The sequence below is a fragment of the Galleria mellonella genome, unplaced genomic scaffold, assembly GCF_026898425.1.
Source record: "Galleria mellonella isolate WM207_F2 unplaced genomic scaffold, CSIRO_AGI_GalMel_v1 utg352, whole genome shotgun sequence".
NCBI lineage: Eukaryota > Metazoa > Arthropoda > Insecta > Lepidoptera > Pyralidae > Galleria > Galleria mellonella.
The window spans coordinates 7,597,221-7,610,363 of NW_026442084.1; the positions used below are offsets into that span (position 1 = coordinate 7,597,221).

General features: G+C 35.9%; 1 protein-coding gene across 2 annotated transcripts in view; it reads left to right on the top strand.

Annotated features, from left to right (window-relative positions):
* The window catches only part of LOC113519453 (ATP-binding cassette sub-family D member), an 83,167-nt gene that overhangs the window by 14,287 nt on the left and 55,737 nt on the right, over positions 1–13,143 (top strand). The window contains exon 1 of one of the 2 annotated variants that reach the window (XM_052897177.1): positions 12,308–12,486. The exons of the other annotated variant lie outside the window; for it this stretch is intronic. The gene's annotated coding sequence lies outside the window, so the exon portion shown is untranslated. Of the gene's footprint in view, positions 1–12,307; positions 12,487–13,143 lie in introns of those variants that run through there. 2 annotated transcript variants of the gene reach the window in all.

Genomic DNA, 13,143 nt, shown 5'->3' on the forward strand with positions numbered 1-13,143 from the left:
TCACCCGTAGAAAAAAAAAACACATTCCGATAGCACAAATAGGATTAACATTCCATTTTCGTCTAATAAAAATACTTCTGACGTATATTTTGGTGGGAACCATTCACAACGGTGTTTTATTTAAATTTAAAAATGAGTTTGTTTGTTTGTTTGTATTTTGTAATGCCTGTAAGATATATCATAATGTGCAATACAACTGTAATAAATAAATAAATAACCTCTTAACCTTTCAACGGTTTAACCAATCATCATGTAAATTAACATAATACATACGTGTTTAAAGTTTTGAACCGAGATGGACCTAGACTAACCTTAACGTGGATAGGGGGGGAAAGGGATTGTTAGTAATGGAGACTGAGAATCCCATTGCTAGCAATATACCCAACCAGGTCGACCTCCTCGCGGTACTCCCTGGAAACTATCATGGTTAATTCCTGATGGATTCGTCATGATGGGCTCACTGGCCTGTTTTCATTCTCATCTATCACCCTTCACTGGTGCTCCGCCAGCGTATCCCGTTAGCGCAGGCGGGGTTACCATACCATTTTCACCCAGAAGGATTTTTAGTAATCCCATTGCTAGCAATGGGATTACTAAAAATCCCTATTGCTAGCAATATACCTTATTAGGTCGACCTTCGCGCGGTGTCCCTTGGAAACCATCGTAATTGATTTATTGTTGAATTCGTCACGATAGACTAACCGGCCTGCTTCATCATCATCTATCATCCCTCACTGGTGCCCCGCCAGATGTATACCGTTAGCGCAGGCGGGGTAACCATTCCATTATTATTCATTAAAAAAATAATGAATCTTAACCCGCTCGATCGTATTCGATATATCCCACGGTTGTAATAAAAGAGATAATTACCCGAGAAATACCGCGGGTAATACTTGTTTTACAAGCTCACCTCATTTTCCTGACATTGTCTCTCTTGCTTACTTTATTTATACTAATTAATAAATATTATAGATTTATAAGTTGTATACACATATCTCTACCTATTGCTTTTAGCATAGCAAATATGGGACTCTCGAACAAATATTGCATAACGTTGTCAGTGTCGTGTGTTCGACGCTAGATGGCGCCACTGACCAACTGCAACGTTTACGCACAGTGCCATTGTACTATACGTACGGTTTGTTTCGAACCACTCGGGTGTAGTGATGCCATAAAGGATGTTGTGTAAAATTTATCGATATTTTTATAATTACGAGGAAATTAATCTTAGATACGGTATCAGATGTATTTTGTTAAATGTTGTCCTCGTGCTTAATGTAAGAGTGTTGCTCGCTCTATCATAACCTGTGTATACCCAATATGTATTATTTATTATATTTTGTTTTTTTTTTTTTATTAAAGAAAACCTACAGCTAAAAAATTTTATTATAAGAAACAAGAGTGAAGACAAAAAGCCAGGTTTTTACAAATAAACATAAAATTTAAAGTAAATAAATATGATATCGCTAATATGTACAATTAATTAAACGTGAAGTATATATATACAAAATTTGTAAAGATAAACGTTACCATTGTATCTATTTTATGTCTCAATTTATGGTCCTAAGTCCAAAACTGATAGTTTCAACATGAAATTTGTAGAAAAAAGTAAAAATTGTAGGTAATATTATATCTTGGCATCCCACATGCAATTCCTTTTGGCAGTTTATTTTAAAAAAATATTATTTCTACTTTATTGCAACACCGCATTGCTGGATTTTTTAATGGGTGATAATGGAATAGTAAACCCGCTAGCGTTATCGGGATACGCTGATGGGGCACCAGTGAGGGATGACAGGTGAGGATGAAAAGGCAGGTCAGTTAGTCCATCGTGAAGTATTCCACTAGAATTAACTACAGCGGTTTCCAGGGGGAATTACGCGGTGGCCGACCTGATAGGGTGTATTGCTAGCAAATGGTCAATTAGACCCCATTACCATCAATCCCTTCCCTTCACCCTCCCGCATTGCTGGTTGCCGTGTGGTTCCGACATAGAAAAAGCCTTTCATTTCTTTCCCGTGAACGCTGTAAGAGGCGATAAAAGGAATTTAAAAGCCGCCTAAAATATCAACAAAATCTAACAGCGGTTGTCAACAAATTACAACAGAAATAAAAGGGGTTGTTTATCCAGATGAGTTCTAAGAGTACTTCCAGCCGAATGAACAGTATACGCAATTTAATTAAAACTGATGACAAACGTGATGTATGTGACGTCATCAATCATACATTCTGTGCAGACCAATTGGGGAGTAGGTAGCCTGTAAGGGTTTTATAAATATCACACGAATGATAATGGATTGTAGATAGAACAACGTATAATAGCATATATCAATTTGCCTATATGTTAATTATCTTTGTTATCAAAAAAATTAATAAAAAGATAAAAAGTTATATTAATAAATTGCCACATTTAAAATTGGTTTTATAAACTACTAGGTTTTTGCCCCTACTTCGTTCGTTAGGATTTCAGAAGTAGGAAAACTAATTATTGTGATTTGACATGACTCGCGATTTTGTTTACGTGGTTGAAGATAAAAAGTAAAGGGAAATTTTTATTTATTTATTTATTTATTACATTTCACGTGGTCCCCCCTGGATAATAATATTATATATTATTTCCAGGGGGGACCACGTGGAGGTCGATCTAACAGGGTATGTTAGTAATGGGACTGGTAGTCCGCATTACTAACTTTCTCCCTTTATGTATCTGCTAGGTTAGGTTTAGATTAGGCAGGCTAAGTTTGAATATGTGAAGTTCACACAGATCTTGAAATCTTCAAAGTATAATAAGCGTAAGCGTATACCAGAATTGTTTCGAACAAGTAATTTAAAAGGACTAAGTATTTATTAATTAATTATTTTTTATTAAAACCGTACAGCTGTTTTGATAATAGGAGTGATTAAAGCAAAGGACTGAAGTAATATACGCATCACGTGTTACTATTTAAAACGTGAGCACCTAATTAATGAATGTTCTAAATCTAAGTATATAAAGTATTTTATCTTTAGGTAATCAATAACAATTTATCACTAATTACGCCACGTTAAGATCCTGTTACAAATTCATATCTTATTTGTACGTTTGCTAGTTCGAATTACAAAAAAACAAATGTCAAGTACGACACGCTTGAATACTTCCGCATTGCATTATTTTCTTCGCAGTTTTAATATTCATATCTTAATAAGAGTAATAGAAGCGAAAACAACAATTTTTGGAATTTTTGTTTGTATTTATGTTTGTTTCGGCATTGCCCAAAAATTACTGCACTAAATTGGATGCGGTTTTCACAGAAGTGTACCTCAAGGTTTAATTTAAAATTTGGTATACGTTTTAGCAAGATATGCTACGACTGGCTTCTAGAAGAAGTCTGTTGATTTTGTACTACTTAAATCGACGTTTACGAAGTTGCCAGTAAAAATTAGTAACTTAGCAATTTTCGTTGAAACAAATCAATTAGCAATTTTTAAGTAAATATTCAAGATATCGTTGGTATAGGTATTTTTATGAAAGTATTCTTCAAGTGAAATTGAATGTTTTCTTCAAAGAAATTTAATATGAATCGTAATGCCGCCGAAGCCATGAAAATTATCAATTGAATGTGAATAATAAGCTTTTAATAATAAAATGTTGTATAAATCATGCTCGTGTATTCGGATCTGTGTCAATTTAAAACTCAATTTTTTTTTAATATTTTGAGATTTTTGTTTATACCACAAAGTTGGCAAACAAGCATACAGCCCATTCGATGGTAAACGGTCACTAGATCTCTACAACACTAGGAGTGACCACATGTGCGTTGCTGATCCTGAAGAAACTTTACACCCTACCCAACCCTCTACACCCTTTTTGAAGAACTCCATATTGTAGTCTCTATGGAAAACCTCAGCAGGGAGTTCATTCCACAGCATGAGCGTTTGCGGCAGAAAATTTCTTTGATTCTGTTAAACTAATAGAAGTTTTAATATTTTTAGAATACATTTTTAAAGTACTACATAGTACCATCATATCTATGACAGTCGTAGATAGATAAAATAAGTCAAAGTTCAATTAACACACTATCGACCACGTACAAACTTTACCCATATTATTTATGTACATTGTACTTACATATGAAAAAGTCAGTGTCGGGGCACATGTGAAAAAATTATCTAGTATTATAATTTAACATGCGTGAATTTAAAGATAAAATTTAAAGCGTGATAAGGACTCAAACGTATTCAATTTATGTTAATAAAACAAGAACTCCAAGTGACCAATAAGCATTCTGTTGACCTAATAACAAACGGCTAAAATTTCAAATAAAAAAATCTCGCTGACCTGATTAAGTACAGTATCAGTCTGGGGTTGTCGCTTCTGTCCTGTGACGAGAACATTGTCAAATAACAAAATACGTTTTGCAGTTTTTGCAGTCAGATGTTCGTTGTTTTTTTTTATACTACTTATAATGGCAAACAAGTAGACGGGCTACCTGATGGAAAGTGGTAACCGTCGCCTATAGACATGAGCAGCACCATGGACATAACAAAGTATACTGTTTCGCCCATGATACCCTCCATGCGTTGTCATTCCTGAGGACTCAGGTATTATCCCTATATCCCTTACTTCACAGTAGAAACACGAATGTAACAGAGGTGCCCAAACAAACGACTTTTGTACAAAGTCTCCCTATGAAGAGTTGTGTTAACGAAGTGTATCAAAAAGTCATAAATTATATTGTACATGTTCTTAATATTAATATAGTATATAATAGTTTTATATATATATACAGTTTAACAAATTTATATATATATATATATATATATATATATATATATATATATATATATATATATATATATATATATATGACAAGTTTTTTTAATTGATGATAATGGAATAGTAACCCTGCTTGCGCTAACGGTATACGCTGGCGGGGCTACTAGTAGTGAGGGATGATAGGTGAAAATGAAAAGGTAAGTTAGTTGGCCCATCGTGGTGGACATCTCTTATTGCATCCACACTAATTTTTTTCACATTGAAAGTAGATATTTTTTTAAATAAAATCTTAAATTAAGCACCTTATCGACGTCGATAATTCAAACACGCGTCCCAACACTAGGCAGTTATGAAAGTGGTTTGTAAAACGCTTTCCTTCACTTGCGATGTTGCACATTATTCAACGTCTCGTGTGTGTTTGTTTACATCGTCTGAGCGCAGGAACTGTTGCGTCATGCGATCGATCGTTTCGTACTTGGCTGCATCGAAGTGAATATAGGCAACTAGGCTTTTTTTATACAGCTTAGAATGGCAAACAAGCTGACGGCCCACCTGATGGAAAGTGGTAATCGTCGCCTATAGACATGAGCAGTATCATGGACATAACAGAGTATACTGTTTCGCCCATGATACCCCCCCATGCGTTGCCATTCCTGAGGACTCAGGTGTGTTCCTCTGTACCCAGTAAATTCACGCCATATCCCACCTTTCAAACCGAAACAGCCATGCAAACACAACTGCTTTACGGTTACTCGCGACTTGGGCAATGGGTCAGTAAGACCTCATTACTAACAATCCTTTAGCCCCCCCCCAGTGAGGGATAAAAGGTGGATAATGAAAAAGCAGGTCAGTTAGCTTATCGTGATGAATACATTTGGAATTCAGCACGGTGGTTTCCAGGGGGAACCGCGTGGAAGTCGACTTGACAGGGTATATTGCTAGCAATGGGATTGGTAGCCTGCATTACTAACAATCCCTACCCCCCATCTAAGATGTTTTTTGATGGAATGATACTCGTAGCCCCGCCTGCGTTATCGGTATACACTGGCGGGGCATCAGTGAGGGATGACAGATGAAAATGAGAAGGCAGGTCAGTTAGCCCATCGTGATGAATTCAACAAGAATTAATCACAATGGTTTCCAGGGGTAAACGCGTGGAAATCGACCTGACAGAGTATATTGCTAGCAATGGGATTGCTAATTCCAGTTACCAACAATCCCTTCTCTCCTCCTAGTCACAATACGGTGGACGATTGATAGTGATCAAGCGCACTAGAATTATCAAGATTAAAAAAAATTGTTCGCGTGTAAGCCGACGGTTATTTCAATGGCGTTAAACTAAACGCCGTCACTGGTTATCATTAATTTTATTTTAATTATATTTATCACTGTGAACATTAAATATAGATAAGTTGATATCTATTAACGGTACAAAGAACGTTCCAGTATACCCGTATATGTATGTGAAATATATATGTACATACGTAACAGTCTTTCGTAGAACACTTTTTGTACTATACATTGTTAATTTATCTATAATTATTTAACGTCCGATATGAACGTATCCGTAATGTAAGATGTCCCCGAATGGTTCAAATAATTGCAACAAATACACACATTACAGAGAAATAACATGGTTACATTAATTTATACAGTACAATAATGTTTTGTTCAAGCTAACCCTTCAAAAATATGCGTACACAGCATGATCAAAACATAAACACACGGCTGAACAAGTCTGTAAACACAATATAATTTATATTTAACTTATACATTAACGATTATAAAGGTAAATATATATATATACATACACACACACATACACATACACACACACATACACATGCACACATACCGCAGTGTACATACAAATAATATTTAATATTCTTAACTGCGCAGGGATGTTGCGTCTCTGTGCATCTTCTACCGAATTTATCATGGAGTGCTCTGAAGAATTGTTCGGATTGATACCTGCTGCTGATTTTCACCATCGTACAACCCGCCACAAACTAAAATTTCATCCCAACCATCTGGACGAGTGGCGGTCTTCCACCGTGCGTTTTTCAAGGCACTTTCTCCCACGCACAACCACTCTTTGGAATTAACTTCCAGCAGCAGTATTTCCGAACCGATACGACAACATAACCTTCAAGAAAAGAGCATATTCCTTTTGAAAAGGTCGGCAGTACACTTGCAGTGGCTTTGATGTTGTGGGTGATCATGAGCGGCGGTAGTCACTTACCATCAGGTGAGCCGCATACTCGTTTTCCCCTTGAGTTGTAAAAAAATCTTTTCAAATTTTTTAGGCGCGGAATGAAGTTAGTTCAATGTACACGAAGCCAGATGTACTAGCTCGCGATCTTACCAGCGCTAGCCTACTATTCTAGCTTAAAAAATAGCTTACTGTCTTTGTCTTAACGGGCCCTAACGCTGCCACCAACCTTTTATCTCCACCTTTTTTGTCTAAATAACAGAGGCGTGAAAGGTGAGTATTGTTCACGCCAATTGCAAGGCACCTGCTCCTTTGTTGTATTTATCGATAAAAAACCGTCTACAATATTTTAATAGCCCCATTCAACTGATACGAAAACGCAACGATGTGTGATTAGGACTTAGGTCGTGAGGGTTTCGTATTTCTGCTATCACAATTCAATGGTGCAAACTGCCATTTTTCGTTTAAACGATTCTATATTCTAATGTGTTTCATAAAAGTACTAATGGTCTACCATGAAATGAAATTCCGAATTTTCGCGCTCAATTTCGTGTTTTTGTTCGTACCGAAATCGATCCAGTGAATGGAGCTTAACATTTCGTTCATCATAAATCCTATCCTAATAGTCCAGAGGAACGATATTTCAATATTTTTAATAATTTTAAACGGCATGTATTATGTAATTTTAACATCAAATTTCTGTTTCGTTCGTCCCCGAAATTTCGGAAAGGCCCTCTGGTTTCAGCCAAAATGGCTAATAAGTTTAGATTATATGGATATTAGATTAGTAATATGGATACCGATCCGGTATCTATATATTAGGCTCCTCTGGATATTGATTGCGGAAAAAAGGACATCACCCATTTCGATATCGCCCATATCGGTCGGATCTATTTTGGAACATGTTAAAAGTTTGTTAACCAATATTATTTTTTCGATAACAGATTTTTAACATATTCGTTATTGTACCAATATATAGATATTGTAACTGAAAATATATAGATATTGCTATATATTACTCACTCCTAATGGTTAATATTAGAATAACCTTTTGCACACTAGTTTTGTCAGTGACAAAACATTGGACTGTTATTGTTTTTAAAGTTTTTTTTATATTTTTATTTAAACAGCACCAGGGATGTCACAGAATATTCTATGGTATTCCTAATGCGTTACCATACCTGAGGATCATTGTTTCATGTCTCCGAATCCTGTAATTTTATTAATGTATCCCGTACTTCAAACCAAAACACAGCCAAGTAAATGCCGCTACAGACGACTTTAAAATCTCCCGTTCTTAAACTACATTTATTTTTATTATTTCTGTACACTTATTACTAATTATATTCCATTCTATTCTATTCTATTCTACCCTAATAAGTAAATTAATTTAATACTAGTAAGTTATGCTTTTTACCTTTGTATTTAATTAAATACTTAACCCGCTGATATTGATGCTCCTTTCCACTTTGGGTTCGATGCAAGAGAACTCTTTTAGAGTTACTCGCCTTTGTACATTTGTTTACCTCTGTTATATTTTTTATGTATTATTATTATATTTAAAAAAGTATGTGTAAATAAAATAAATAAATAAATATTTGATTCTCATCTCATTATAGTAAGAAATTTGAGTGTTTTTCCACTCTTGCTGAAGTAGTGCATATTTGTGTATTGGTGTATTAAGGATCAAGTTAAAGGTACAATAACAACTAGATCCTTGTGGTAAGTCAAGAACAATGTAATTATAGATGAACTAATGTGTTCTAATAAGCCATTGTCATGTATAATTGCTTGATTAAGTGTTTGTGCAATCTATAATATACTGTGTTAACTGCACACTTTTTTAATATTGCCTAAGGTCTTTCAACTTGGCCCGTGAGGTGTCGTGGCCATTGATATGGATTTAATAGATGTCGCTTGTTAATTAATGGGTGAAAATGGAATGGTAACCCCGCCTGCGCTATCGATATACGCTGGCGGGGCACCAGTGATAGATGATTAGTGAGGATGAGGGCAGATCAGTTGGCCCATCATGAAGAGTTCAACAAGAATTAACCATGATGGTTTCCAGGGGGACCGCATGTTGGTCGACTTGATAGTATATTTTGCTAACAATAGGGTTATTAGAACTCATTACTAACAATCCCTTTCCCCCCAAATGTCGCTTGTATTTATTTTGCAAGCCAATTTAGGACCCTAAATACGGGGACGAATAAAAGAATGGCATTACAGATATATAGTATTTCAAAAGATTTGAATGTGGTCGCTCGTAATCCGCCTGCCAAGCGTGGTGTCTACTGGCCAAACCCCCCAAGGGGGAGGCTTATGTTCAACAGTGGACTGTTAAAGGCTGATATGATGAAAATAATATAGATTTTTATAGGAAATTTAGGGTAGGGCGGCCCGTACTTCAAGTAGTTGGGAATGTGACCTTATAAAATTGCAGGGAACCGATGTAAGCAAGTGGGTCAAGGAATTTCTTTATCAGAATTAAACGTAGTCGATTATCATCAGCTATGCATAGCAGTGGACGATCGACGAGATAGAACGAAGGACCTTATACAACTGTGATAGGGCAGGCCGAGTTATATTATAAGGAATATCAAAAATTAATAGTATAAAGAGGAAAGATTTGAATGCATGAAAAATTGCTTAGTTGATTCTAAAAATTCTTTAAATTTTTTTTTATAATGGGTGATAATGGAACGGTAACCCCGCCTGCGCTATCGGTATACGCTGGCGGGGCACCAGTGAGGGATGATAGGTGATGATGAAAGCAGGTCAGTTAGCCCATCATGACGAATTACACTAGAATCAGCCACGATGGTTTCCAGGGGAGCCGCGTGGAGGTCGACCTGATAGGGCTATTGCTAGCAATGGGCCTGTTAAATTTCATTACTAACAATTCCTTCTTTCTATATATATAAATTCTTCTTTCTATTCTTTCAATTATAGAAAGCTACAATATTAGTAAATAAAATAGATTGGATTTTATAAAAAAAATTGCAGTACTAGGTTTTCTCACTATTGGCTTAGCTGAAAGAGATCTTTTTCAGAGATAGGTCTGCCTTTGCTCACAATATTTAGAAATGTATGTAATTTACAAGTACAATAAAGAATATATACATAAATGAAGTTTCCAATTCGTTTTTTGAACTGCCAATTAAGTAAGCTTAAAAATAACATTAACTTAACTCGTCTCAGATTGTTCTAGTTTCGCCTATCTTAGTTTGAGAAAGAGGCGTATTTTTTATTATTAAATATAATATATAATGAAAATATGTAAACGTAACACCACAGATGATAATACGTTTGACGTCAATACCCTGATTTATATCATGTTGTTGAAATTGGTTGCCGAGTTTATAGGCTACGTACGATGCATATAAATAAATGTTTTGCAGTGGATACGTCGGGTTGGTTACGATCACCTTGTGTACGTACATATAGGAAATGTTATAGTCTTTTTCCTATATTGATTGTGATTCATGTACTAACTATTTTTTTTATCTTTTTTATTTAGCTTTTATCCTATAAGGATATGTAAGCCTCATCATATCCTAATTTTAAAAAATACCTCACATACTTAAAACATTGATACATAAATAAATAATACATAATATCTGGGGGGAAAGGGATTGTTAGTAATGGAGATTGAGAATCCTATTGCTAGCAATATATCCAATCAAGTCGACCTCCTCGCGGTTCTCCCTGGAAACTATCATGGTTAATTCCTGATGAATTCATCATGATGGGCTAACTGGCCTGTTTTCATTCTCATCTATCACCCTTCACTGGTGCTCCGCCAGCGTATCCCGTATCAGCGTATACCATTTTCTCCCATCAAAAAAAAATACATAATATCTTAGTAGACTATTTGATAAAGCGAATTATTGATACAAAAATATAGTTATTAAAGATTTTGCCATTCCGGAATGTGGCTCTGCGAGTATATTTGAAAACAAACCAATCTCCTGTCTATTGAGACTATATTTCTGTATCAATACTTCCCTTTGTGTTTTGTATTTCGTACATTCGGATATCATATGCTGAACATTATCCAATGTGTTACAAGCATCACAATTCGGATTATTAACTTTTTTCATAAGAAAAGCAAATTTTGCATTGGGATAGTGTCCTGAGCGTAATCTAAGAGTTGTAACAACGAAATTTCTATTTGCTTTTAGGTTTATGAACCTTTAGAAGAAATTTCTACCGTGAAGCAGTTGTGTTTGCATGGCTGTGTTTCGGTTTGAAGGATGGGATATGGCGTGAATTTACTGGGTACAGAGAATTAACAAATGAGTCTTCAGGAATGGCAACGCACGGGGGGTATCATGAGCGAAACAGTATACTCAGTTATGTCCATGGTACTGCTCATGTCTATAGGCGACGGTTATCACTTTCCATCAGGTGGGCGGTCAGCTTGTTTGCCATTCTAAGTTGTATAAAAAAAACCCTAAACAAGTGTATTCATCACGATGGCCTAACAGCTGCCTTTTCATTTCATTTCAAGCGTAAGTCAGGCCACATATGAAATACTGTTTTCACCCATGACCAGAAGCGCCACAGTACCAACTCCTTCCGTTAGACCGCGTTCAAAGACGTACAGCTCGAATTGTTGACGATTGGCGCCTTACTGTCCGGCTCAACCCACTGAAACTGCGTAGAGATGTTGCATCTCTGTGCATCTTCTACCGAATTTATCATGGCGAGTGCTATGAGGAATTGTTCGGATCACTTACCATCAGGTGAGCCGCATGCTCGTTTGCCCCCTGTGTTGTAAAAAAAACAAAACCTATCATCCTTCACTGGTGCCCCGCCAGTGTATACCGTTAGCGTAGGTGAGGTTACTATACTATTATCATCAATTTTTTTTTGATGGGTGAAAATGGTATGGTAGTCCCGCCTGCGCTAACGGGATACGCTGGCGGAGCACCAGTGATAGATGAGAATGAAAACAGGCCAGTTAGCCCATCGGGATGAATTCATCAGGAATTAACCATGATAGTTTCCAGGGGAACCGCGAGGAGATCGATCTGGTTGGGTACATTGCTAGCAATGGGATTCTCAGTCTCCATTACTAACAATCCCTTTCCCCCATTATTATCTATTAGAAAAAAAAAAAGAAAAATAACGTATCAATCCCTCTCCGCAATTACTTATAGGTTTTCTCCAATAGGATTATGTTGGATCCCTCGCTGAAACTATCGGGGCCTCAGGATTTCATTGAGTATACTTCAAACAGTTGGTCTGCATCGTAGTGTGTTAGATTATCTGGTGCGATGATTTTTTAATTATATTAAATGTTGACCTTACATCGTTTTTTGTCGAGTCAACAACTCGACAATGCTCTCGTCTCGCCAGTACGCGAGCAGTCGCCGTCTAGTGCGGATGTGTGATCGATTGTACAATACAACGGATTAAACAAAATAATCGTGTTAGTATCGTGACAATCACTCGGTATTCAGTGAAGTGTTATTATTTTTGCATTTGTTAAAAGGATTTAGTTTTTTTGGTGAGTAAAATGGATCCTTTTTTTTCTTCTACGTATGTTTTTTTTTTTGCGCAAACGCGTTAGATTTCCGTTTAATTATTTTAGTAGTTCAAGGATTGTTACATTCGTCATTAATTGTATGTAGTAAATAGTATAATTCTAGGCAGATTTCTGGTTTACGACCAACTAGAACAGTTGGTTTAGTGTACAGTTTTATAAGAATTAGATTCTGGTATATTTCTTGGTCGGCTCAGAGTAAAATAAACGAGTTACTTGTTTGCCTATGCTTACTCTGTTTTTTCTTACTCTGTGTACATATAGTTGATCTCGGAACTTTCTAGTTATGATTTATATAAAATTTTTAATTTCCCTAAGACACCTAACGTTTGCCTTTCGCCAAAATAATTATATTTAATATCATCATGTATTCTTAAACGTCCCACTGCTGGGCACTGATAGAAATCCATAGAACGTGATGTTAGCCCTCCATTACCATGTTACCTATAAAAATATTATTTTTTAATTATGAGTTCCATAGGGTTATTTGATATGGGTAATGAATCTCTCGACTGAAAAATTGATGATAGGAGATCAATACACCAGTTTGTTGCTTTTTTATTTCCTTTTTTGTGTATGTTCATTATATATATATATATTATTCTAGTTATGTGTATGTTA